General features: G+C 47.8%; 1 protein-coding gene across 11 annotated transcripts in view; it reads right to left on the bottom strand.

Moving 5' to 3' along the window:
- The window catches only part of TMCO4 (transmembrane and coiled-coil domains 4), a 77,730-nt gene extending 67,704 nt beyond the window's left edge, over nt 1-10,026 (bottom strand). For 8 of the 11 annotated variants that reach the window (XR_010383965.1, XM_010997644.3, XM_064493979.1 and 5 more), the window contains exons 1-2: nt 4,063-4,170; nt 708-865 (exon numbers count right to left, since the gene is read on the bottom strand). The gene's annotated coding sequence lies outside the window, so the exon portion shown is untranslated. Of the gene's footprint in view, nt 1-707; nt 866-4,062; nt 4,171-9,816 lie in introns of those variants that run through there. The other 3 variants (XM_064493980.1, XM_064493983.1, XM_064493981.1) reach the window with 3 other exon arrangements.
- Between the last annotated feature and the right edge of the window lie 15,906 nt (nt 10,027-25,932).

Genomic DNA, 25,932 nt, shown 5'->3' with positions numbered 1-25,932 from the left:
ATTGACACATTGTAACTGACTGTACTTCAATTAAAGAAAAAAAAAAAAAAGAGGGGACCTGGAACCCAGAATTGGCTTCTGGGAGGAGGTAGCGTCAGACAGGGGTAGGGTGAGTAGGAAGAGAATATTCTCAGCAGAGGGGACAGTATGTGTCTAGTCCTAGGGGGAGAAGAGAGACGATGGTTTTGAAGAACCAAAAAGATGCTCAGTGCAGCCGGGGACTGCACAGGGGTGGGAGGGAAGAAAGGAGTTTGGAAGGAAGCTGCCAGGGGCTATACCAAATTCTTCCAGCTCAGGAGGTGAGGAGCTGAGTGAGGGTACACCGGACCCCTGGGTACTGTTTCTGCAACTGCCGGTGAATCTCTAATTGTTTTAAATTAAAATATTAAAAAGAAAAAAGCAGTAGGATGTCTCTATAGATTTTGAAAATCTTTTCTTAAGTTCTAAGTAAAATCAAAATAAATCTGCACCTCCACTCCAAACCAACCAGTTTGTTAATTTAATGAACAGGTACTGGCACCCATAGGTGCAAGGTCCTGCATGCTGGGGACAGAGTGGTGACTAAGACAGATAGACAAGGGCCTCCCACTGCGGAGATGTATTCCAGTGGGGCAGACAGACTATAAGTCAACTCACAACATTTAAATTAAGATCATTTTACATATGCTGAGGGTTCTGAAGAGAAAGAAACCTTACATCACACTTACCCAGATTTCAGGAAACAACTGCGGGCCTCCCGACTACCTTCTGCAAACAGGCTCTACAGCTTCTGGAAGGTTCTTTGGAGAAATATGCACATGGCCCTGGAGGAGCAAACCAGAAAAACCAGCCGGTGGGCCCATAGGGTGTGGGATCCAGAGATGGCCTGTGGGGGAGAGGGATGGGTTAGCCCAAGGCTAGGGCTGCCTTGCTCCAGCTTTCACTTGCTCCTGCTTCTCAGCCTTTGCCCCCACAGGTTCCCAGGCAGCCACCGTTCACTGAGAGCAGCCCTGGCGCTTTGCATGGATTGTTCTAAGTCTTCGCACCCTGCGCTGTGGTTGCTGCACCAGCTCCTTGGCTGGCCTGGCAGGAGAGGGCAGGCACCGGATCTATATTCTGGGGCCCATCCCCTGACCTGCCGCAGCGTCAGTGCTCGGAGATGCCTGTGACACGAGCAAATGAATGAACTAGGTTTCAGGCTTATGCAAAAACTAGTTTTTCCCGGTTATTCTCTCTTAAAAAGCACTGCTATTCTTACACACTCATCGAGCATCAGACGAGGAAGGGAGCTGGGACAAGGGCCAGGCACCTGGAATTACCCAGGGAGGTTCCAGAGCCCCAAATCCAGGGACCACTCCCCACCCTACCGCCACCAAACTTCAAATAATCTAAGCTTCATCCTAATGGCCATTTTCCATGTTCAAGGAACTAGAATATTTTCTGTTCTTCAAGCTCCGGTAGGGTTTTAAATAAACGATCAGTGGTAACACTGTTCTCCTGGATGTTACCTTCTTACGAGGCATGAGACTGTACTAAGACTGCAAACTAGGAAATTCAAGCCACAAGTGCAACCTTGTTAAAAAGATACGGAGAAGAAATGTGGCTGGAAGAAGAGCCTCTACTGCGATCTCTGAAAGATGAGATGCCAGAGACTCTTCTGGAATTCCCCAACATTCTGCCACCGATACGTATTTGCTTTCAAACTCTGAAGACGGTTATTTCGTTTATGTCTCTCTCCATACAAAGGGGACTTACATCAGGATGGTGACAGTGGCTGTCTCTAAGTGGGGGTGGGTTGAGCGAGTGGGGGTGGTTGTTGGAGTCTGGATGATTCTAATTTTTTCTTTGTATGTTTGTGTTTTATGAGTTTTCAATAACGACTACGTATTGATGATAAGATCAGAAAAAAAGATAAGATTTGGAATTATAACTTGGTGTGCTGCTGCTGGCTCATACTGGCATCTCTTCCCTGCTCTGTGTTCAGTGATGCTGGAAGCCTGAAACGGGCCACAGCTGGGGGTATGGACACCACTGCAATTGGCAAGTACTACAAATGAAGGGGTTCTATTTTCCGGGGAGGTGGTTAACAGCGTACCACTGAATATACAATATGACTCTGGCTGTGGTTTTGTTTTTTTTGGGGGGGGGTAATTAGGTTTATTTATTTATTTAATGGAGGTATTGGAGATTGAACCCAGGACCTCATGCATGCTAGGCATGCGCTCTACCACTGAGCTAAACACTCCCCCCAATTCCGGTTGTGTTTTTAAAAAATGTTTCACAGATCAAAAAGACCACAAGGGAATACAACAAAACATTAATGATCATTGTCTCTCAGTGGTAGGGCTGTGGGACTAGAAGTAATTGGTTTTTAGTCTTTCTATTTTTCTAAATTTTTACCATTTTCTGTCCTGAGCTTATGAGAGCTTTTATAGTAATTTTTAAAAAATTAAAAACAGTTCTGTTCTTGATCCCTAGAAGAGGAGCGCTTTATCTCAGAAAGCCCTGGCCCCACGTGCCCCAGGCAAGCCAGTGGGGCTGCGGTCACCGTTAAGTCCCATTCCTCGGACCAACAGGTCTTGGAATCATCCAGATGGACAAGGGGGAGCCCGACAGAAGGAGGCTGTTCTCAGCTACACACGATGGTGGGATGGAGGAGCCCGTGGTTACAACACTATGGACGGTCCAGTCGGATGGGATGGGCCCCAAACTATTCCAGCTGAGGGAGTGTGGTGGGAGCTGTGGGGTGGGGGGATGTGTGGCCTGAACTGTGAATTCTGGTCCTTGGATCAGGATCCAGTCTGAAGCTGAACTGAGGTTCTCAAGTGACTCTGAGAGAGAGAGAGCTAGATTCCTGCAGAGAGAAAAAGACCCAGATGGTCAGGGCTGGTGGTACCTCTGCCCCTGGGACCACCTAATGTGCACAGGACCAATCCAGCAGTGCCCTGGGCTCAGGAGGTTACTGATGGACGGAGTAGCTCCCAGCTCCCTGGGGTCTCCTGGTGCCAGGAAGACACTAAGGAACTCTGAGAAAGGTCCACATTTGACCCAGGAAAGCCCTGACTCTCAGGGGAGCATGTACACGGTGAGAACCCCAGGGAGAACACTGGTTCATGGCTGGGCTGCAAGGCCCGGACGTGGGATGACGGGGTTGTTCTGGAGGGGGACCTCGTCCTGATACACTACAATGATGATTTCTGTCTCACCAGTCACTTTATTCGTCGCCAGTGAAAACACCAGCGGGGTTATTTCTGTCAGCAGTGGTGGGAGACGCTCATTCCCAAACATCTGTTCTGCAAGCACCCACAGCAGGTGCTCAGCCCATGTCTGCTGATTAATGCCCTAAATGACGCCATGGGGTTTCTTCTTGGGGAGATGAAAAATTCCAAAGTCAGCACCGAGCAGAAAATCAAATGCGGTCAATATCATCCTTGAAAATCCTTTAAATCATCCTTAAAACTCCATGACCACATGACCACCTGGGTCTTGTGAAGATCACATACAGGAATGAACTTTTGTTTTTCTTACATGCCAGCCAGCTGTGGCCTTTTTTTTTTTTAAACTTGGAGCAGTCAGTGAAGGCCAAGGTCAAATTTGGGGTGTGTGTGTGTGTGTGTGTGTGTGCTGGCAGGGGGGAAGGGGGGAGTGGGGCGGGGGAAGTGATGTTCTTTTTCTCTCTCTTCCTCTTTTTCTGAGTTTCCTAGCTGCAGGTGCATTTTTAAATGAGTCTGCAGTACAGAAAAATAAGCATTACTAGAGAGAGAGCTACAGTGTCAAAGGAAGGCTGAGGACTAATTTTCCTGGAGCCAAGGACAAGGAAAAGCCTCTGGCTGAAGAGCTCCCTTGCAACAAATAGAGCCGATGGCACTGTTCTTAGAGCCAGAAACTCTGAAGACTAGTCTAAAGTTAAACACACACATAGACACACAAACACACAGACACAGATAAACACACACACACACACACACACACAAAATAAGACAATCTTAATATGGTCCTAGATGGGGAGATTCTAGGCAGGCCCGGTTCACTCCCCTCTCCCCACTCTCAGCATTTTAGGAGACAAATCCATTCATTCCATACCTCTATCTGGAAGTTAAATTGGAGGCCGGCGGTAAATGCAGCATCTCAGGAGGTCTCCATGGCAACAGTTCCAACACAGAAGAACCCACAGGGTTTGGACATCCCAGTTTAGACCAGAAGAAAAAAAGGGATGTTGGCATGGAGGGCAAGTACTCATCCCGACTTCCCAGCTTGGTCCAGAGCATGCATCACTGTCTGACATACTGTATCCTTTACCTGTTTAAGTTTATTGCTTACTGGCTCTTTTCCTCTGCCCACAAGCAAGCACAGTAGCCACTCAGAAACATTTGCTGAATGGCTGGTGGTTTCCACCAGGGATAACTAAAAAATAATTCAAGAGGCAAATCTACCTGGGAAGGAAGGGGGAGAAATGGCAAAGTCTGTAATGGTTCATTTAATCCACTGGTTTTCAAACTGCTCTCTGGGGCCCCAGGGACTTCTCTTACTCTGGCAGGCAAGAGAAGATACAGTGGGGAGCCACCAATGGCCCACCTCCAAATTTTAACAGTAAATGAGCCAGCAATGGCAATTCTGGCTACATACTCCAAGGAATTGAAAGCAGGCCTCAAAAAGATATTTGTACACTCATGTTCATAGCAGCAGTATTCACCATAGTTAAAAGGTGGAGGCAACCCAACTGTCTACTGATGGATGAATGGATAAACAAAATGTGTTATATACACACAATGGAATATTAGTCACTCTCAAAAAAGGAAGGCAATTCTGACACATCACAAGATGAATGAACCTGGAGAACACACTCTAAATGAAATCAACCAGTCACAGAAGGACAAACACTGTATGATTCCACTTATATGAGACACTTAGACCAATCAACATCATAGAGGCAGAAAGTAGAATGGCAGTTGCCAGAGGCTGGGGGTTGGGGGAATGGGGAGTTGTTGTTTAGTGAGTACAGAATTTCAAATTCGCAAGTTGAAATGCTCTGGAGGTTGCACAACGGTGATTACACCTAAAGCTACTGAACTGTACACTTAAAAATGATTAAGATGGTAAATTTTACGTTATGTGTATTTTATCACAATTTAAAATTTTTTAATTAAGAAAATCAGAACGGTAAATGCTTGGTAAATGTTAGCCATGTGCCACTCCTTTTCCACGCACCATCTCATTTTCTCCCAATAATCCTATAAGGTAGGTGTTATTATCTCTGTTTTACAGATAGAGACAGAGTAGCCCTGAGAAATGGAGGTCAGGGTCACTGGATAAGTGATGTGGGATTTAAACTCGCACCTGGGTCTGAGCCCAAAGGCAGCCATCTTAACTATGATGCCACACTGCTCCTCTTTGGTCTAGTTTATACACTGAGGTGGCCCAGAAGATTTCAAACCACCAAATTAGAATCTCACTAGCTCCACCTGTCCCAGGCTAACACCCTGTAACTGAGCAGGACCCTATGGGGCCTTCCTGCGACAGACCCCTCCGCCTAGGTCCTCTGCCTGCCTCTTGTTCATAGAAAAACTCTAGTCTCCTAGGTCTCCCCTGAGCCACAAAAGCCTGGCTCAAGAATTAGTGACTGAATGGATGTGAACACGTAGTGACAAAAGTAGCAGTCAGCCCAGGAGTTGGTAACAATTTAAGGAGTATATCGGACACGGCACAGAATCTTTAGTTCCTTTCTGAAGTACTTAGATAACAGTATCTGAAGTGCATTTCTTAGTTGTTTTACAGATGCTAAAACCCCCACCAAGTGGAAGATGTTAACTACTTGACCGTGAGCATGTAGTCCCCAGACCAACTGGAGCCTGAGGATTGATAATGTTAACCCCTGTGACACCACCCTGTTACCTCACTGTCAACCAGTCAGAGAACTGTGCACAAGCTGATCACACACTCTGTGACTTCCCTCTCTCACCTGGCCTTAAAAAATGCTTCCCTGAAACTTATCAGGGAGTTTGGGTTTTTTTTGAGCATTGGCTGCCCTGGACTCCTTGTCTGATGCCTTACAATAAACGCTGCACTTTCCTTCACTGCAACCCGGTGTCAGTAGATTGGCTTTACTGCGCATGGATGAATGGACCCAAGTTTGGTTCAGTAACAATCCCACTTTTCAGCCAGCCAGGGCCTAATCTCCTCCAGCTTTATTTTTCTCCACTCTCCTTCTCCCATTCAGTCTTCACCCAAGCTGAACTGTCTGCTGCTTCCAGCCCACATTGGGTTTCCCACCTCAGGCCTGCACTCATGCGTTTTCTCTCCATGCGGGTCCTCGTGTCCAAATGCGGCCCTTCTTCAAACACACAGTTTAAACATAAAATCATTTCCTGTGGGCTTACTTTCTTGGTCCCATTCCAGCCTCACAACAACCTCACGAGGAAGAGACTAACACTGTCCCCGTCTTACAGATGAGAAAATTGAGGCCCACAGAGGTGAGGGCCACACAGCTGGCAAATGGCAGGACCAGGACATCCCCCATCGCCCAGGTCCAGGCGTGCGTGACTTTAAACCCAAGTTCTTCTCCACTTTACTAAAGGATCTCAGGGGCTGCCATGAGGCTTCTGGGAATTGTCCAGCCCCCCAGGCTTTGGGCTGCCTCACCTCCTCTCAGGTATAACGGCGGTGCCTCTCTCCGATAAGGAGGGTCAGGGTGGGAGTGGATGATGCTCAGGACATCGGGGCTTCCCCTGCCTCCCCAGCAGAGTCCTCTCCTTATTCATTCAGGTCTATGACAGCACGTGCCAGAACGCCCCGCTCCCACCAGACCCTGTGTGACTTTTATCGAATTTGCTACCCCTTGGCAATGAATTACAGGTTTACTTGTTTGTGGTCTGTCTTCGTCACTAGAGAAAGCTCCTTGATGGCAGTGGCTTTTGTGTCACTTTCCCTGATGTCTCCTAGAACAGTGTCCTTCTAGAAGAACAGGTGAAAGAATGAATGAATAGCTACCCCCACAACTAAGAAATGACGTCAGCATTATTTTTTTTGGATGACGGACAATCCAGTTTCATATAAAGCAAGGTCCTCATATTTGCTCAAGAACTACTCCTAAAGGCAGATTTCATTTCTGAGCAAATTCAGACCAGCCCTGGAAGTCATGGTGGGGTGATGACAGGGTACAGGTAGAAATAAATCCTAGCGATATCATAAGTGTATAATTTTCCACCTAGAGCTAAACCTCCCATGTACCTGGGGATGTCTTACGGCCTGGGGAACTTGGAATGCAAGTCCAGGTTGGGCTCAGAGCTGAAGGTAGAGGAGGTGTTAACCTGGGAATAGCGAGATGAGGAGGGGAGGTCTAGAAGAGCCATGCAAAGGCCCTGAGGAGGGAGGGAGAAGCATGCCTGAGCACAGAGGGCTACAGACAAAGTGGTCTGAGATGCAGCTGGAGGAGTAGGCCAGGTGTTGGTGGGACCCAGGCCGCAGGGCCTTATGATCCATGTTAAGGGTTCTGTTCTTTAAGAAAGTGGGATGCCACAGCAGGCTTTTAAGCAGAGGGTGTTAACAATCAGATCGGTCTGGCTGCCGAGAGGAGGGTGGCTGAAGTGGCAAGTGGATTGGATCCTCTCTCCAGCCCTGTTCTGCCCGCTGTAAAATCTTCAAGGCAGTGAGGCCCCCATCTTATCTGTAGCCCCAGTAGAAAACATACGGCAGTGTTCACAAAACATTCAGGCCATAGAGGACACAATGATAAAGCTTCTAATGATGTTTTTCATGTCCCATATATGTGGGCCCTGGAGGCTGATCCAGCCCCTGTAGCCTGGCGGTACCAGTTCAGGGAGAGAAATTCTCTAGGCTCTGACCTTGATGTACCTCCCCCAACCTCAACCAGGATAGCACTTGTCTCATTAACTGCTGCCCCTCAGTGCCTAAACAGTGCACACGCTGCTATGTGCTCACCCACTCAGTCAACGGTGCCTGTCCAACCGCTCCTGGGCCTTGGACTTAAAAAGCCAAAAGCCTCCCAGCCTGGCAGCTCTGCACAGGGCCCTCCTTGGAGACAGGTGTTTTACTGATGAGGAAACTGAGGCAAAGACCGGCCATGTAGTTCATCCAAGATGACTCAGTTAGGAAACTGCAAAGCTAGGACCTGAGACACATCTACCTGATGCAGTACACGTGGCTGCAAGGGTTGTAAAAGCTCAAATGCTGCCAGTGACACCAGCATTTCATTTCCCGAGAGCTGGAGCCGGGCAGGGAGCGTCAGGCTTCTCGCCTTGAACTCCGCCACTCTCCTGCCTCTTACATGTCTTGATCGAGAGCAGCCACATGTCATCAACAGGGTCACTGGAGCCTCTAAATCAAGATGCTCTAAATAAATACTCTACCCTTGCTTATGCCTGCTTTGGCAAGGCCTCAGATATGGGCCACACTCTGGATCCTGCTTTACCGTTTACGAAGCATTTCGGCATGGTATTATGACCCCCCTTTATATGATAAGAAAATAGAGGCCCAGAGAGGTAGAATGACATACCCAAGGTCACACAGCTAGGTTTCCAGGCTCTGAGGTCACTTTAAGGCTTCCTTTGGCCCACTCTCAACCCACCTAGCCGCTCGTCCCCAAATCCCTGGGGAGTTGGGCTGGGGTGGGGGCTGCTGGAGCTCAGGCTGACAGAGCATCTCAAACAAGGCCAAAAAAGGGCTGAAGGCTCAGAGGATTTGAGGCTGCAAGGTTTAATCTCTCTCGGCCCTCTTCCCATACCTCACAGTTGGGAAGGTTCCAATAGTCTCCCCTCTCTGCCCAGCTCTTCCCTGTACCCCACCACCCCAGGCTGAAGGGCAGTGTTTTCTTCCAATCACTGGAATGTACCACCCCAATCCCCTCACCTCCTCCAGGGCAGCACCTATCTGGTTGACTGCTGTACCTTCAGTGCCTAAACAGTGCGCAAGCTGGCACACGGTAGGTGTTCAATAAATATTTGTTGAATGAATGAATGGATGGATGTCCCCAAAGCTTAAATGGGTTTCATGTTTCTGCCATGCAATGAACATCGAGTTAGGGAAAAGAGAACTAACCGTGCAGACTCCTGCTCTGTGCTAGGCAGTTGTCTCTAGACCAAGGCCTGGGGTCTGGCCCAGCTGTGCTCCTGACGCCCTGTGCCACCCCATGGGGAGCAGAGAAGGGGACCCCGAAGGCCTACACTGGGCCAGACACTGGGTCAGGCTCTGGAGCCAGGTCCCCCACGTTCTTATCCTGATCTCCTTCCTAGCGGTGTGGTAGTGGGTAGACACCGTCACCTCTTCCAGCCTCTGCTCCAAAGTTAGGAGCAGTAATTCTTCCTCCTCTAACAACAGGGTTCAGGCAAGGGGACCTGGCCCCCTGTAAACTTGGGGCCTGGGCTTTTCTCCAGAGTTTATTCCCTCTGCCCTTGGAATTGTCAGTTTGAATGTCTGCAGTGCGCTCAGAGGGCTGCAGGGCCAAGGAGAGTCGTGGGGAGGTGAGGGGTCCTGGAGGGACCACGTGGGCCAAGGGGAAGTCCAGTGACCGCGTGTGACCTTGGGCTAGTCCCTTCCCGTCCCCGGCCCGGACCAGCCTCCTCACTTGTGCAGGGAGGCAGGAGACGCCTGAGTGCTGGGCCCGGCCTCAGTTTCCCCAGGGCGTGTAAGTTTTAAGGGCACTTCCGGCTCGGAAGGAAAACAAGCCACCACCGGGCGGACTTGACACCCGAGCGGTCTGCGCGCGCGGGGGGGGGGGGGTTTGGCGGGGAGCGGGGCCCGCGCGCACGACGCGCGGAGGGCGGGGTGGGGGGCAAAGGGCCCGCGGGCCGGGCGGGGGCTCCGGCCGAGCCGGCCCCTTACCTGGAGGTGGCAGTGGCGAAGGCGAAGGCGGAGGCGGCGCCGCGGCTCCCGCCGGCCCCGCCCCACTCCTGCTCCGTTCGGGTCCCGGCCGGTCCCGGCCGCCGCGCAGCCCGTCCCCTGGCGCGCCTGGTCCTTCCGGGCTCCGAGCTGCGTGTCCCAACCCGCTCGCTCTGCCGCCACCCCGCGACAGGGGTGCCGGCCTCAGGAAGTGACGGGCCAACCCGGCGCGAAACTCCGACTGTGGGTCTGCCCGCCCTGCGGGCGCCAGATGTCAGCGCCCTTCCAGGTCCGGCCCCGCGGCAGCTGCTCGCGAGGGGCTCGGGTCCCCCCCGGGGTGGAGGGCCGAACAGCCACCCGGGTGGAAGAAGTCGAAAGTAAACGACGTAAAAGCCAAGAACCAGCCACAGAAACCGCCTTCCCAGTTGTGTACGCAGCACTTTGAAGTTTACAGGGGGTTGAGAGATCCGTGCTCTCCCTGAGTTTCCTTTCTGTTTTTTATAACGCCAGGTAGGGTCCGGTCTCACGGCCTTTGCGTTTGAGGTTCCCGTGCCTGGCTCTCCATTCTGGTGTGCTCAGGGTGGCATCTGCGAGTCTTCCCTGACCACCCAGCACATTCAATCATAGAGCAAATACTGAGCACCTACTGTGTGCCAGGTACTGTTCCAAGGGCAGGGGCTTCCAGTCCTGTTCTATTTCAGTTGCAGTACTTCTCACTCGGTGGAATTATTTTATCTTCCTGTTCTCAGTTAATTGCTTGCCATCCCCACTAGTATTTAAAAGCCCGGAGAGTCGTCTACTGTGTGCCTGGACTGTGGCTGGCACTTAGTCGGTGCTCAGACTCATATAATGCATGCATGAATGGATCTCATTTCTTTAGCAATCCTGTGAATTCTCATCACACCCATTCTACAAGACAAGAAAATGAGGCTCAGGTCGAGGCTGTGCAGAAGCCACAGAGCTAACGAGCGCCAGAGCCAAAGCGTGAATCCTTGTGCTCTTTCTCCAGGTGAAGACAGCCCAGTACTGTGAACAGAAAAGGCAGTGAATAGGGTCAGAGACCAACTTCCAGTGCAGAGCCTGAGACTCATGCTCCTTGTGGAATGCTCTAGGCTTCTGGCTCCTTATCTTCCCGCTGGCCACTTAGGACCAAGAAGAGCAGCTCTGTCTACTTATAGGGCCAATGTGAGGGTCAAGTGGGTTAAGAGTGGGCACCCTTCAGAGGCATGAGGCGTTATATCTGAGCATGTGGGTCTTGTCAAGATGCAGCATGAATAACCATACGGTAGTGGACTGGGGACAGAAAACCTCTAGCCAGCCCTCCTTCACTCAATGACTAGTGGCCCCTGCCAGCCAGATTGGCTTTGTGGGACCATGCACCACTCTGCACAATGGCCTTGCCCTGTCTCTGGTTTGGTTAGAGACCCTGTGTTAAACACTCTTGACTCTAGACACTGGATCCAGTTGTAGCCGTGCCCACTGCCCATCCCTCACCCCAGTCCCCCCACCTGCCCACCGCCAATGAACAGCACACAAGACTTAATCCATAATCAAGGCTAGAGGAAGGAAAGGTGGAGAAAGTATATTTACCCCTCCCTTTGAGATTTTTGAGGTTCGGTGTTGAACACTGAAGAATTTACTTTCCTCGTCTTATACAATGAGGATAATCATGGCTCCCACAAGCTTCAAGGGTTGCCATGAGGATTAAATGTGGATGTGCAAGCACTTTGAAGGGCACACAGGCCACGCCCAGTAAAAATCAGCTGTTATTCTTGATGAAAGATACTTCTACTAAGCTGTCTTCTATCAACTCCTCCCAAAGGGATGTTTAGGGGGTTGTGCTGGAAGGAGAAATCTTTTCATCAACATTAACTAATTCAACCAGAATTTTTTGAGCAGCTGGTGAGGTTCTAGGCATTGCAGATGTAGCAGGGAAAGAACCAAAGTGTTTCCTGCAAAGTCACGGAGCCTACAGTCTAGTTTGTGGGTAGGGGAGATGGACAGCAACCAAGTAGGTACACAATCCATCAGGCGTTGTTAAGTGTTATAAAGACAAAGTAAAGCAGGGTGAGGGGAACCTGGGGAGGGGGCGCTGTTGCAGTGGTCAGGGAGGCTTGTGGTGTCTGGCGTAGACAGAGCATCCCAGGCAGCCAGCAACTGCAAAGGTGTGGAGAGGGGAAGGTGGTTGACACTTTCAAGGAAAAGGCCAGGGTAGAGAGAGCTGGAGGAGAGGAGTAGATGAGGTTAGAGAGGCAATGAGGACCATATCACCGTGAGCTTTTTAAAAAGGCAGATGCTGAGATGAGAAAAAAACTTATGGTTACCACGGGGTAAAGGGGATGGGAAAGGATAAACTGAGAGTTCAAGATTTGCAGATACTACCTACTACACATAAAATAAACAAGTTTTTACTGTATAGCACAGGGAACTATATTCAATATCTTGTACTAATCTGTAATGAAAATGAATATATGTATGTACATGCATGACTAAAACATTATGCTGTATACCAGAAATTGACTCAACATTTTAAACTGACACTACTTCAACAAACAAGAATGCAAACAAGCAAACAAACAAACAAATAAATATAAAGCCCTATGCTTGGGCCTAGGGTTGCCAAGTTTAACAAATGAGACTACAGGATACCCAGTTACATTGGAATTTCAGATACGCAAGGAATAAATACTTTTTATTTTTTATTATTTTTTTGAGGGGGGGAGGTAATTAGGTTTATTTATTTATTTGTTTTAATGGAGGTACTGGGGATTGAACCCAGGACCTTGTACATGCTAAGCATGAGCTCTACCACTGAGCTGTAACCTTCCCCCTAAAAATACACTTTTAGTAAGAGTATGTCCCAATATTGCCCAGGATGCACTTATAATAAAAAGCCAGGCATCGGGTATCTGAAATTCAAATGTAGCTAGTGTCCTCTGTTTTATCTGGCAGTCCTACTTGGGCCTCACCCCAAAGAGTTTCTGATTCTCTTGGTCTGGGCTCAGGCCAGGTGTTGGTATTATTCACTAGCTTGCCAGGTATTTCTTTTTTTTTCCCTCTTATTTTCCTTCCAGTTTTATTTATTTATTTATTTATTTATTTAAGATGTATTTATGTTTTGTAGTCGAAGCATAGTCAGTTTACAACGTGTCAATTTCTGGTGTACCGCATAATGTCTCAGTCATACATATACATGCATATATTCCTTTTCATATTCTTTTTCATTACAGGTTAGTACAAGATATTGCATATAGTTGCCTGTGCTATGCAGTATAAATTTGTTGTTTATCTATTATATATAGTAGTTAGTACCCGCAGTCTCGAACTCCCAATTTATCCCTTCCCACTCCCTTTACCCCCTTCACCAAGTATTTCTAATGTGGTCCCAGTGTCAGGAGCCACTGATGTAGGGCCTTGTTTATCGGTTTTATTTGGTATGAGATGAGAATCATAGAGGGTTTGGGGCAGTGATGTGACAGGATCTCACCTTTTAAAAGCATCCCACTGGCTCCTGGTGGTGGACAGACGGATCAGATTGGACACAGGTGACCAGTTAGGAAGGTGCTTCAATAGTCCAGGCCGGGAAGGGGACCTGTATTTGCTGAGTGCCCACTGTGGGCTGGGCACAAGTTTACCCTGGAGGCATAAGTTCCTGGGTCCTGCCCCAGGCTGACCCAATTTAGAATTTCTCAGGGGTATGGGAACCTAGGAATTTATATTTTTAACAAGTTCCCCTGGTGATTCTGGTGATCAGAACAACTCGATGATTGGATTCGATTCTCCCAGAAATTATAGAAACAACCATGAATATTGTTTAAGGAGCATTATCCTTGTGCCTGGCTCTACATGTTCCACGCATACTTTATATCATTTAATCCTATGCAGGTTATACTATTAGCCCCACTTCACAGAGGGAGAAACTGAGGCTCGGGGTGGGTGTTGTTAAATAACTTGGCCAGGGACACTGAGCTACAAGATAGCAGAGCCAGAATTTGATCCCAGATCTGACTGATTCTGCTATCCTGCCCTCCCACGGGCTCAAACATCAACTCAGGTTCACAGATATTTTGATGAGTTTTGGATGATGGCTCCCCAGCAGAAGAAGTCTCCTTCACTATGTCCCATTGGTGTCTATCTTTCCAGAATGTAGGTGGGGCCTGGCCTGGCATGGGTGTTTGTTGAATGGAACTGAATTCTGCGGTTGATGTCACTGAAGGCAACCCCACATCCTTCCCATAAATTATCCTTATGATGCACTTGTGCTGAACTTGAGACTGAATGACCCAGATAATTTATGATTACTTCTTCCCTAACGACGCTCAGAAATAATCAGGGCTACCATAGGGTGGGACTGGACACACCTGCAGAGCAAGGCCAGGGCGGAAGTTGCTGTGGATGGTTTGTGGTTACCATGGATATTGTAACATTGCTGAGCAATCTCTTGTTTGTGTTTCTAAGACGTCTTTTTTTTTTTTAATTGAAGTACAGTCAATAACATTGTGTCAATTTCTGGTGTACAGCACAGTGTCCCAGTCATGCATATACAAACATATATTCATTTTTTATATTTTTTTCCTAAGGTGTTTTTGACCCAAAGAACTAAACATCCTTCTGTTAATGAGACCGTCAACAAGAATTGGCTAAGTGGCAGTCATTTAGGGTCAAAGCCACTCGAGTTAATATTTTCCCTCATTGTTCTTGTGTGTTAGGTAATAATTTTGAAGTCCTCTGACTTGTCTTTTACACAGAGGCTTGAGTGATAACCCCTACCTGCTTCTCATCTAAGAATGCTTTGCCCCTGATCTGATATCTTCTAGTGTATGAGACATGTTACAGGTGGTACACAAGGTTATCTTTAGCTGGTACATGAACTTGCATTAAATCACCTTGAATCATACACGAGAGAGTTACTCCCTTCAATCCTCATTCTATTGCGAGCTCAGTTTGATGTTATTGAATCTTTTTTTTTTGAGTTAGAGTTTTGTGTCTTATAAACTAATAAGCAAGTCCATTAATTTAACTCATATTTAAACTAGTTTCCTTTGTGACTTATAGGTTCACCAACAAACAAAAGTATGTATTTCTCTCTTCTAAAACAACTTTATTGAGATATCTTTGACATATAAAATTATATATGTTTAGGATGTAAAATTTGATGTTTTGAGATATGTATACCTTGTGAAAAGATTGCCCCAATCAAGCTAAATAACTTCATTCATCATGTCTATATAGTTACCATTTGTGTGTGTGTGTCTGCATGTTGAGATTTCCTTTAAGATCTATCCTCTTAGCAAATTTCAAGTGTACAGTACAGTGTTGTTACCTGTGGTCACCATGCTGTGCATTAGATCTCTAGCACACAGTCATTCATCTTGCTTAACTGAAACTTTGTACCCTTTGCCAACATGTCCTCATAACCCCCTCCTCCCTCCCCCCCAGCCCCTGGCAACTACTATTCTACCGTCTGCTTGACTATTTTAAATTACACATGTAGGTGAGGTCATCCTGTAGGTGTCTTTCTGTGACTGGCTTACTTCACTGAGCACAGTGTCCTCCAGGTTCATCCATGTTGTCACAAGTGGAAGGGGTTCCGTCTTTTTTGAGGCTGAATAATACGCCATTGTACTCCTTATAACATTTGCTCATCTTTCTTTTTAACAAAGAGAGAACAGGCTTTTAGCTCAGAGACTTCGTCTCCCCAAAATGCTGAGTTACGATTTAGATCATTGTTGTTTATTAATTTAATAACCTTTTTATTTTGGAAGGATTTAAGTTGGACAGAAAAGTTCCAAAGAGAGTACAGAATTTTTACCTAAGAACTATATAATCCTTCACCCTGTCTTCCTCAATGTTAACATCTTAGATAACCATGGTACGTTAGTCAAGTCTGAGAAACCAATACTGGCCCATTACCGTTAACTAAAGTATAGATGTTATCCATTGATTTTTCTACTTAGGCCCTTTTACGTTCCCAGAATCCAGTCTGGGACACCACACTGCACTTAGTGTTACCTAGTTTTTGTTTTCAGTATTGATTTCGTTTAAAAAATCTTTCTATTACTTTCTATAATTGCAAATAATCCTTTTAAAAAATTTACAACAGCAATACAGTTCCTTTTAAAACATTAAGCAAAATGAAATTACTTAAAAAATAGTGAACGTGGTATGCAGACATAGCGAAACATTTTGAATTTTCCTCTGGATTGACTTCACCTGTGGGAAAACCCTCCCCATGGCTGGCAAGCTGGCCACCAGCCAGACTGGTTTCTCTCACTAGTCATTAGAATGATGTTTCCATTAGGATGGCCACTGCTGTCTCAAACACTGACCAACATGTGGCCAAAATCATAATGACACCGATGATTTATGGAGCATAAAATCCAGAGGTAGGTGGTTCCAGAGTTGGCCTCAAAGCTCAAGGACGTAAGCTCTTTCCATCTTTCATCACCCTCTGCATGCTGGCTTTTGTCCTTCACTGTGTCATCCTGCGGTCCAAAGACGGCTCCCTCAGTGGCGAGTATTCTTAAGCAATTGTGTCCAAAAGCAGAAAAGAGAAAAAGGGAGCTCTCCTCATGAATCTTTCCTCCTAGGTTTCTCTTCCATGGTCAAAGTGGAAGTGATTTTCCAGAAGCCCCTTTGCTGGGATCACATGTCTGGACCACATGGCCACCTCTGGCTGCAAGGGAGTCTGGGAAAGCCAGGAATCTGGCAAAGGGGACTGGCTCAGAACCCCGTGGGCAGGAACAGTCCAGTCCTAACAGAGCTTGGGGCAAGAACACAAAATGATAAATAATACATGTCCTAACTTTCCAACTTGACAGACACACCTTCAAAACCTCGTGGAAGATCAGGTGTGAATTTAGAATCCTTTAACTCCTCGGAGTTCTACACGAGGATGTGGCTTCTGGCTCACTGCCCATTTTCCTTCTCTCCCCGTCCCCAGTTCCATCCTGTACCACGTGTGGTCTTGCCCATAGGTGTGTGGACTCTCTGACCCACGCATCCAAGCTCTGCCTTCCCCTCCCCCAAACAACTGCCCCTTGGCCGCTTCTCAAACCTAGGACCACGAGGAGTGGCTGTACCCCTGGGGAATGGGTCAGGGAAGAGGCTCACTCCTCCAGGCCGGAAGTGGGCTTGGAGTGATTTGGACAGGGAATATTGGGGCACCAGGCACCCAGAGTGTGGGCTTAGGTGGGCACATCCTCTTGGCCCTGGAGACTTCTCTCTTTGCTGGGATGGGCGTGGCTGGGGAGGGCAGAGTGGGGCTCTCTAAAGGATGAGGTCCAGAGCAGAGACCACTTGCCAGCATTGATGGGACACATTGCTGCACAGACAAAATCTGGTTTCTCTTAAGGCAGAGGTAGAACGGCTGTTGAGCAGGGGCCCTTAACATCTGTCCCAGTGTAAGGTCAATGGTCTTATGTCTTATTGACCTTCATCTCCCTAGGACCTAACCCAATGCCTAGCCTGTGGTAGATGTTCACTAAATACTTACTGAATGAATGAATGAGTGAGTGAATGAATGAACAAATGATTCTCACTACTAGTATTGTTTGAAACTGCCCTGCATCACCCTCACACAAGGATGGACACCCTTGGAGGCCACAGTCTAGAAGGGAAACCCCGAGGGAATTTGTTCAGGGACCACAGCAGAGCAGAGCCCAGAACCCCTGACACCATCCCTGCTGGCCTCCCACTCCCACCACATTCGTCTCCTGTGGACACATCTTTCCATGCGCACAGCCACGCTTCCCCATCAGGGTCTGCCAGAAAGGGTCTGCTTTAGCTGTTTCAGAGTTTCAGGGCTGCTCCATAACTCCAAGCACTCCCATGCCAAGCCCTGCTTGTGAAATAGTGGGCCCCTGAGCCTGGCATGAAGGACCTTCCACTGCTGGCCCAGCCTCCTTCCCTGCTCCACCTGATAAATCCTCAACCCAGACAGGTCCCCTCTCTGCTCTCTGAATATGCTGTGCGTTTTCCGGCTTCCATGCCCTTCTTGCCACCTGCGACACCCCCATTCACCTCGATGTTTCTGGCTATTCAAATCAAATCTTTGCTTCAAGGCCCAGCCAGTTCCCATATCCTTCCTGAGGCTTGCCCTGGCCACCCAAGCTGCCTTCCTCACGTCTCCCCTAGGAATTCACAGATGCTGTGTTCTGCCCCGGGGGACTCTTCCATTTGATATTCAACAGAGATTGTAGGCTTCAACAGAGCGCCAGGTCTTAGGGGAAGGGATGAGGCGGTATTGGAATTCTCTGGGTAGCTAGCTTATTTAAAGGGGGGATATTAAAGGGCAGGACAGGTGGTCTCATGGACAGGCAGGGCAGGACTGGCAAACAATTGGGCCTCACTGAGACCGGCGATTTGGGAAGTCAGGACCTAAGTCTTCTCTCTTTGCCTCTCAGAGGCCGTGTGGCCTCCCCTCTTGTCTGCCTCTGAGTATCAGCTTCATTCATCACTCGCATCCAGCTTCCTACTTTGACATACATCTAGTTCTATGTTGGCGACATTAGCTTTCACTCTACATGACCTTATGAGTCAAGCACCCACAAATGATTCAGGGCTCCTTTGCCTGCAAGTGAAACAAAACAGTCAAATTGGCTTAAGCCAAGAAAAGGACTTTGTTGACTCAGGTAAATATGGAAAAGTACAGAGGAAACAGCTTTCAGGCATGGCTGGATCTAGGTGCTCAAATAATATGATTGGGAATCTTTCTCTATCACTGGGCTCAGCTTTTCTCTGGGTTGACTTCACCCACAGAAAAAATCCTTCTCTTGGTGTGGCAAGATGGTTATGGGAAAGTCCAGACAAACATCCCATCAGCTTAGCAACTCTGGCAGAGAAAACACTTCTTCTGGATAGCTCCAATAATATTCCTGGATAGAGCTGGTTCACTGGCTTAGCCTTGAACCAGACCCCGTGGCCAGGAGACATGATGATTTGATTGGCAGGTTCGGGACACACGTGCTCCCCACAAAATATGAATGTGGTATTATTTCTATCAGAACCTACGTGGACTGAGATTGGGTGGGGAGGAGGCAGGCCCCTCAAAGACAGCCCCAGTCAGGTTGATGGTCACTTCTAACTAGTTGTGGTGGGGGTGGGGACTGGCTCACACACCTGCTGGCTGCTTAGGTTCTCTGCAGGGTGATCAACTGCTATCTGTCTGCTCAGTGCTCCTCCTTCTTCTGCAAATAACATCCTCCTTTGTTTGAGATCCTTCTCCTTCCCAGCCACAAGATTCTACTGGGGCTGCCAGTCACAGTCTGCTGGTCACAGAGGAGGACATGTGACCCAAGACAACCAGTCAGAGTCCTTCCTTGGGAGTTTTCATTATTTAACCAAAGGAAAAAAGTCTGCTCCTTTCTTTCTGGAGGTGAAGCTAGGAAGACAGGAGTAGGAGCTGGCCAACTTCCCAGTCTCTTGAGAAAAGCTGGTGGGAGAGAATAAGACCCAAACGCAGAGAGAAAAGGAAAAGGAAATGGAGAGAAACAGTCTTAATGAAGGTCCACGCCCCAGTTCCATCATTGCCAAGGCCCAGCAGGAACCTGCCCCTGTCACCATTTGGTTAAAGAAGCCAATACATCCATCTTTGTGCCTAACCTGGGCAGCTAGGACTTCTCAGGCACGTCCTATGTGCTGATACACTGTGCTAAATGATCTCTACAGGTGATCTCCTTTGATGCTTAGCACTCAGTGATAATTTCCCCATTTTACAGATGGAGGAACTGAGGTTCAGAGAGTTTGAGAAACTCATTCATAAAGCCAGTAAGTAGCAGAGTCAGGATTCAAACCAGACAGACTGTCTCCAGAGCAACCCACAAAGCTCCAAAACACCGGGTGAGGTGGGCGTGGGTGGGGCAGCATCTCTGTGGAATCAGCGCTGGGTACCTGTCTCACACCCAGCCTGTGCCTTCAAGCTCCTTAGACTCCATGGCATTGCTAGGCTTAAGGTTTTATTTTTAACTATGAAATATGTACAGTAAAGCACATACAAGGTGTAGGCACTGTTGATGAATAGTTAGAAAATAAATAATCACCAGTGTAACTACCACCTAAGTTAAGAAATAGAACATGACCAGCATTTCAGGGGCCCCCCTGGGTTGCCTGTCCTCTAGAGCTACATCGCTGTCTTACATTGTCCAAGTCTCACTCTGTGGTCTGATTTTTACCACGTATGTGTACAACTTATTTCCCCAGCTAGGGAGAGGCTGATGGGGGGGGGTGATGGTGGTAAGTATTGTCCCTTCCACTGTATTTGTTTGCCTTCCTCACTTGCCAGGCCAATAACAGGTGCTCATTCACATTGGCTGACAGCTTGACTGGGATGGGCGAGCACCTACTATGTGCTGGAAACTGTGCCAGGTGTTTGACACATCGTCTCATTGAATTGTCACAAAACCTCCATCAGGTAGGCTTGATTATCCTGCATTTCCAAACAAGGAAACTAAGGTTCAAGGAAGGCATATATCATGACCAAGGTCACACGGGGAACACATGGTAGGACTTGGTTTTGAACCCAGGTCTGTCTGACTGAGGGCCCTACTTTTTTCATGGTTTGTTTTGATGGGGGCAGGGAAGGTGAAGAAGGAAGGAAGAGAGGTGGGCGTAAGAAGGGGATGGTAAGTGCAGCGACTGAGAAGGGCACAGAGCTGGATTGGACTGGCTGCTTTCAAACCCCAGCTCTGCCACTCGAGCCAGTTACTTACCTTCTCTATGCCTCAGCTTCCTACCTCAGTAGAGGCTTTGTGTCAGCTCCCTGAGATGACTTGTCAGATGTCTAGCATAATGAGTAATAGGGCTGTTGTGAGGAGCCAGAGGATTAAGTTTAGTACAGGGAGCTCTTAGAACAGTAGCCTGAATGTAGTAAGCACTTGACAAACATTAGCCAGGATGACTGGCACAGTTGTTTTGAAACTGCTGCATCTGTAGCCATTTGGCACGCTGTTTTCTTTTGCAGATTGACTCCAGTGAAGGGCAACTGGCTGGATGTCTTTGCAGAACTAGAGCTCGTTTTTTCTGGGGATTCTGAGGCTAGTAGAATGGAGACCAGCCTCCTCTGACAGTGGCTGGCTTGAGATCCAATGACCCCACGTCTGAGCAGAGCTGAGCTGAGTGCCACCCTTCTGGGCTTGACATCAGAGCAACCTCACTACAAGATCAGGCTGGCTCTCAGGAGGCTTGGGGGCAGGCGGTGCAAGAGGGCTCCCACTGTGGCATTGCAGCTTTCCTTTCCTGGGCTTTGGAGTGGCTGAGGTTCAGAGTGGGACTTTTCAGGAACCAGGAGACTGGACATCTCCTGTATTGGGTCAGGAATATTGGTTGCAAGCAACAGAAACAAATTCTGGCCATCTCAAGATAAAAACAATAATTGTAGGGAAGGAATTTGAGGGTTCATTGAATCAGCCAGCGTCTCAAGAACCAGAGCCATGGGGACCACCTGCTCTGTTGCTCCGCTTTAAGCGGTCATCTCCCCTTCAGCACTAGCTCCAGATTCCAGTTCTGGAAAAGATCGTATGACCTGTACCATGTGACTGCCTCAGGTGAAATGGGAGGTGAGTAGAGGAAAGACCAAGTTCCCCAGTTGGTGTAATGGTTGCTGGTGGAACTCTTTGTTTCTTAAACAACATAGCCTTATTGTCTCATAGAGTTCTGGAGGCTGCAAGTCTAAGATCAAAGCATTGGCAGGGTTGGTTCCTGCTGAGAGCTCTGGGGAGAATCTATTCCAGGGCTCTCTCCAAGCTTCTGGCCATTTTCTGGCCATCTTTGGCATTCCTTGGCTTGTGGAACCATAACCCTGGTCTTTGCTTTCACCTGCACATGGCTGTCTTCTTCCTACATGTCTTCATATTGTTTTTCTTATGTGTATCTGTCTCCATGTCCAAATTTCCCCTTTTCATAAGGACACCAGTCATATTAGATTAGGACCCACCCTAGTGACCTTATTTTAACTTGGTTATCAGTGTAAAAACTGTATTTCCAAATAAGGTCACATTCTGAGGTAGTGGGGGTCACAGAGGGGTTCAACATCTTTTGGTGGGAGGAGGACCCAGTTCAACCCATCACAGCTGCTTTGCACTTATTAGTTTTCCTTCTTCATCGAAGTTCCTTATCAAATAAGATTAAATACCCTGCTCAGTACCTGGCACAGAGCAGACCCTCAATAAATATTTGTTGAATAAATGCATGGATGAATCTTAGATTCCATGGTGTCCTGAATTCTCCAGAGTTTTCTACTGACCCAAGAAATATTCTCCTTTAAAAAAAAGTGAGTTTGGGATTAACAGATACCCATTACTGCATGTAAAATAGATAAATAACAAGGTCCTGTTATATAGCACAAGGGACTATATTCAATTTCTTGTAATAACATATAATAGAAAAGAATCTGAATCTAAAGTATATATGTGTGTATATGTATAACTAAATCACTTTGCTGTACCCCTGAAACTAACATTGTAAATCAACTACACTTCAATAAAAAAATAAAATAAAAAAACAGTGACTTCAAGATTCATGGACAAGAATATAAATTTCATAAGAATAGCTCCAGGCAGATTCAAAAGCTCCGATCTGATTTCTCTTTGAATGTGCTGCGCTGTTCCCATAGCCTGAGAGATTGCAGGAAGGACCTTCATTCCCAGAAATGTTTTCCATTGCCACAAAGAATTAATTGTTCCAGCAAAGATGGAAAAACTTCCTCCAATCATTTGAAAAGAGGTTCCAATGATGAACAGGGGCTGTAAGTTGAGATAAGAACATGGCTGTGGAACAGGTGAGCTCCCACAACCTACTGCCCCAGACTCCCACTCAGTCCCCCACCCAAAGGCTAAATGCAGTCTCTTCTAAATTTTTCACCCTTCAGACCATGGGGCCCGCATACCTCGAATGCTTACAGCATGCTGGGAATGCTTCATCTGATATGGCAAAGTGACTCAAAGTCTAAACTCTGGAGTTGTACTTCTGCCGTCTTCTCTTGGCCCCATCACTGCATCACTGTGTGACTGTGTGATCTTGAACAAGTTATGTAACCTCTCTGTTCTTCAGCATCCCTGTGGGCAATTTAGGGGTAATAATAGTACCTGCCTCATATATAACACAATTCACGTGGTGCATTCAAATCATGTTAGCGATGACCGTGTCCTTACACGGTTGAAGACGATGAAGCTGAGGCTGATAATGGAGGAGGTGAATTCTAGTGCCCAGGTTTTAATAAACTGCCTTATTAATACGATTGAATAAAATAAGATGAGTCTGTTCTCATTATTCCTGTTAGGGCTTTCTAGAACTCAACCCATCTTTCTCTCCTTGTCTATCCTCCCTTTTTACCGCTTCACAATCCTAAGTGCTAGACCATGAATTACTTCATTAATTCCCCCAGCAACCCTATGAAAGATGTATTATAACCTCTGTTTCGTGAGTAAGGAGTCTGAGGCTCAGAGAGGCAAGGTGACTTGTAAGTGGTGAAGCTAGAACTCAAGCCGAGTGTCTGATTCCAAGGCCACAGAATAGGGAGATGGGGCTGATGGGGCTGAAGTGTGCACCCCCCCCCCCGGAATTCCTCTCCATCCTTAGGACTAAGCACAAAGTTCTGCACCGGATTGGCCTGCCCTGGACAACAGTTACACTCTGGACCGGCTTTTTCGCCCCATTGTCAAGGTCGACCCCCCTGTTCTCTGTCACACTGAACAGACCCCACGGAACCCAATCCCATGAAAGGGTCAATGATGATAATTAAAAGCAGTCTGTTAGGACATGGGATTCTCATCCAGGAGCACTTTGAATCCTCATAGAGGTCCTGGGAGGTATGTGGCGTCTTCTCTTAGTTTGCAGGTGAGCAAACTAAGTCTCAGAGACGTTCTGTGACTTCTGCTGGTCACGCACTGGGTCAGAGCCTAGCTTTCAGCCCTGGCTTGTCTCTTTGGTTTCTTCCACTCACATCCTTTCACAGTGCTGCCCGTTTCCTCTGCTCCCTTCTAGGGCAGAAATTGGCCTCTGGTTCTCTCTGTCCCAACACTGTCAGGGGCCAGCTGGGCTTCAGGAGAGTGGGACAGAAGTGTCCCATCTTTGCCCATGGGGATAGAGGGCACACTGGCTGGGGGCCATGTGTCAACACAGCTCCCCGCAGAGAAGGCTGGGCCTGGGGGGTAAAAGCCAGGAAAGCCATCCCATTTTATCATTCTCTTTTCTTCCTCTTTAGCATAGACAGCAGATTCTAGGATCTCCTGGCCTCTCTGAGCACTCAACTCCTGGAATTTGGAGGCTCCTGAGGTTGGTCTCCAGTTCTCCCTCACAAGCCCACAAGCAGCAACCAGCTGCCTGGTTGTTTGGCAGCTGCACACAAAGGAGGAAGCATGTTGGAGCAGAGAGAACCCTGGATTAATTTCCCAGGGAGCTCTGGCAGTGGCTGGCTGTGCATCCTTAGGTAGATGAATTTACCTCTCTGATCCTCAGTCTCCTTATCGGCAAGATGGTTTCTACTTCATAAAGTTACTATGGTGATTCAGCTAGATAAGATACAGAAAGCAGTTAATGCAGTGCTTGGCACATAGTAAGCACTCAGTAAACAGGAATCCACCATTACTTTATAGAAATGGTGTTGTTAATAGCAACTGAAACCTAGGGTCCAAGAACTAGATGGAATAGTTGTGGAGGTGAGTGGGGAGAGAACGTTCTTTCCCCATCCTACTGGCAGCCATCCCAGACTGCACACGCCTGAGGCCAGCTCCAGGAATGCCAAACGATACTAGTCATTTATGCATGCTGGGGAGACAAGGTGTTCTCCAGGCCCACTTGGCCTTGGTTTAAAAGGACAGACACACGTACACCCAAATGTAAGTGTACGCGCTCTCTTCCATCACCAGGAGTTAAAAGGGCTGATAGCATGGGAGTCACAGAGTTGCCCTGGAAGGACCTTATGAGAAAAAAAGGGAAGTTTTTTTTTTTTTTTTTTTTTTTTTGCAGATTGCAAGAACAGCTAATTGTGTAATACTGATGTCTTGATTTGTCTTTGTGTGACTCCACAGGTGATGTGGCATGAGTCCATTGTTCCAGGGCCCAGCAGGGCTTCAGGGATCTTAGGAATAATCCAGCCCTCCTAGCTTACTTCGGGGAAATGAAACTCAGACAGCCAAAAGGTCTTACTCCATGACATGCACCCAATCACGGGGCCAGGGCCAACCCCACAGTGCTACGGTAGCAGCGTTGTCTCGTCCCTCCCTCCCAGACACAGGTACAGTCACCGTGAACAAGTATTCAACCTGCAGCTGTTGCCCTACCAGGAGGAAAGGGGCAGGGAGGGACAGCGGATCGTGCTCTGTGAGCCCCTCTGACGTTTCAAGTCTGCTTCCCATTTATGGGGTCTTTGGAAGGAAATAAGATGGCATCTCCCACCTTTCCCACCTCTGCACTCCCAGAGGTCCCCCCTTGGCTGATGCCTGACTCGGGAACCACAGAAGGTCGTTCCCTTCAGCAGAACCCACCTCTCTGTTATGGAGCATTAGTGGTTGCGAGAAGACACAAAAAGCCTTTCAGATGACTGTGACTCTCAGGGCGAGGTGGGAAAGATTGGGTTATTAGAGAGGACCGTTGCATTTATGGGTCTCTTATCTTTATGACAAAAACTCAAATGGGCATCTACATGCAATAAGAAAGAAAATAGCACCCATAAAGATGTGGTTCTAGGGTGTGGAACTGGCAGCTGGACCCGCTGTTGTGGGGGAGTCCTTGCAACCCTGAGATTCTCTGTTAAGTTAGGGTCTGATGACACAGAGCTGAGAAACTGCTGAGAGCAATTCCCAGACCCATCTGGGTGAGCCCCACCCCTCCCTAACTCGGCCAGCCAAAGGTGGGCCTCTCGCCAGCACCAGAAGTACCACTCCACACCAGTTCCCCACCCCGTCCCTGCGGGCAGCTTAATGGGAGACCCAAGTCACCAGGACCTTTGGTGAGGTGGGATGCGCATGGGATGAGCAGCACCAGCGGGGAGCAGGAGAGGACTTTCTTTCCTCTCTGACTTCCCAGGAGGAAAAATGCAGAACAGCTGGAAGGATAAAAAAACGGCCCCCAACACACAAAACCAAACCAAACCAAAGCAAGAGAAAAGATCAGACACATAAA

The sequence above is a fragment of the Camelus dromedarius genome, chromosome 14 (assembly GCF_036321535.1).
Source record: "Camelus dromedarius isolate mCamDro1 chromosome 14, mCamDro1.pat, whole genome shotgun sequence".
NCBI lineage: Eukaryota > Metazoa > Chordata > Mammalia > Artiodactyla > Camelidae > Camelus > Camelus dromedarius.
The sequence above is the reverse complement of the archived record's forward strand: the minus strand, read 5'-3'. Positions and strand labels throughout refer to the sequence as shown.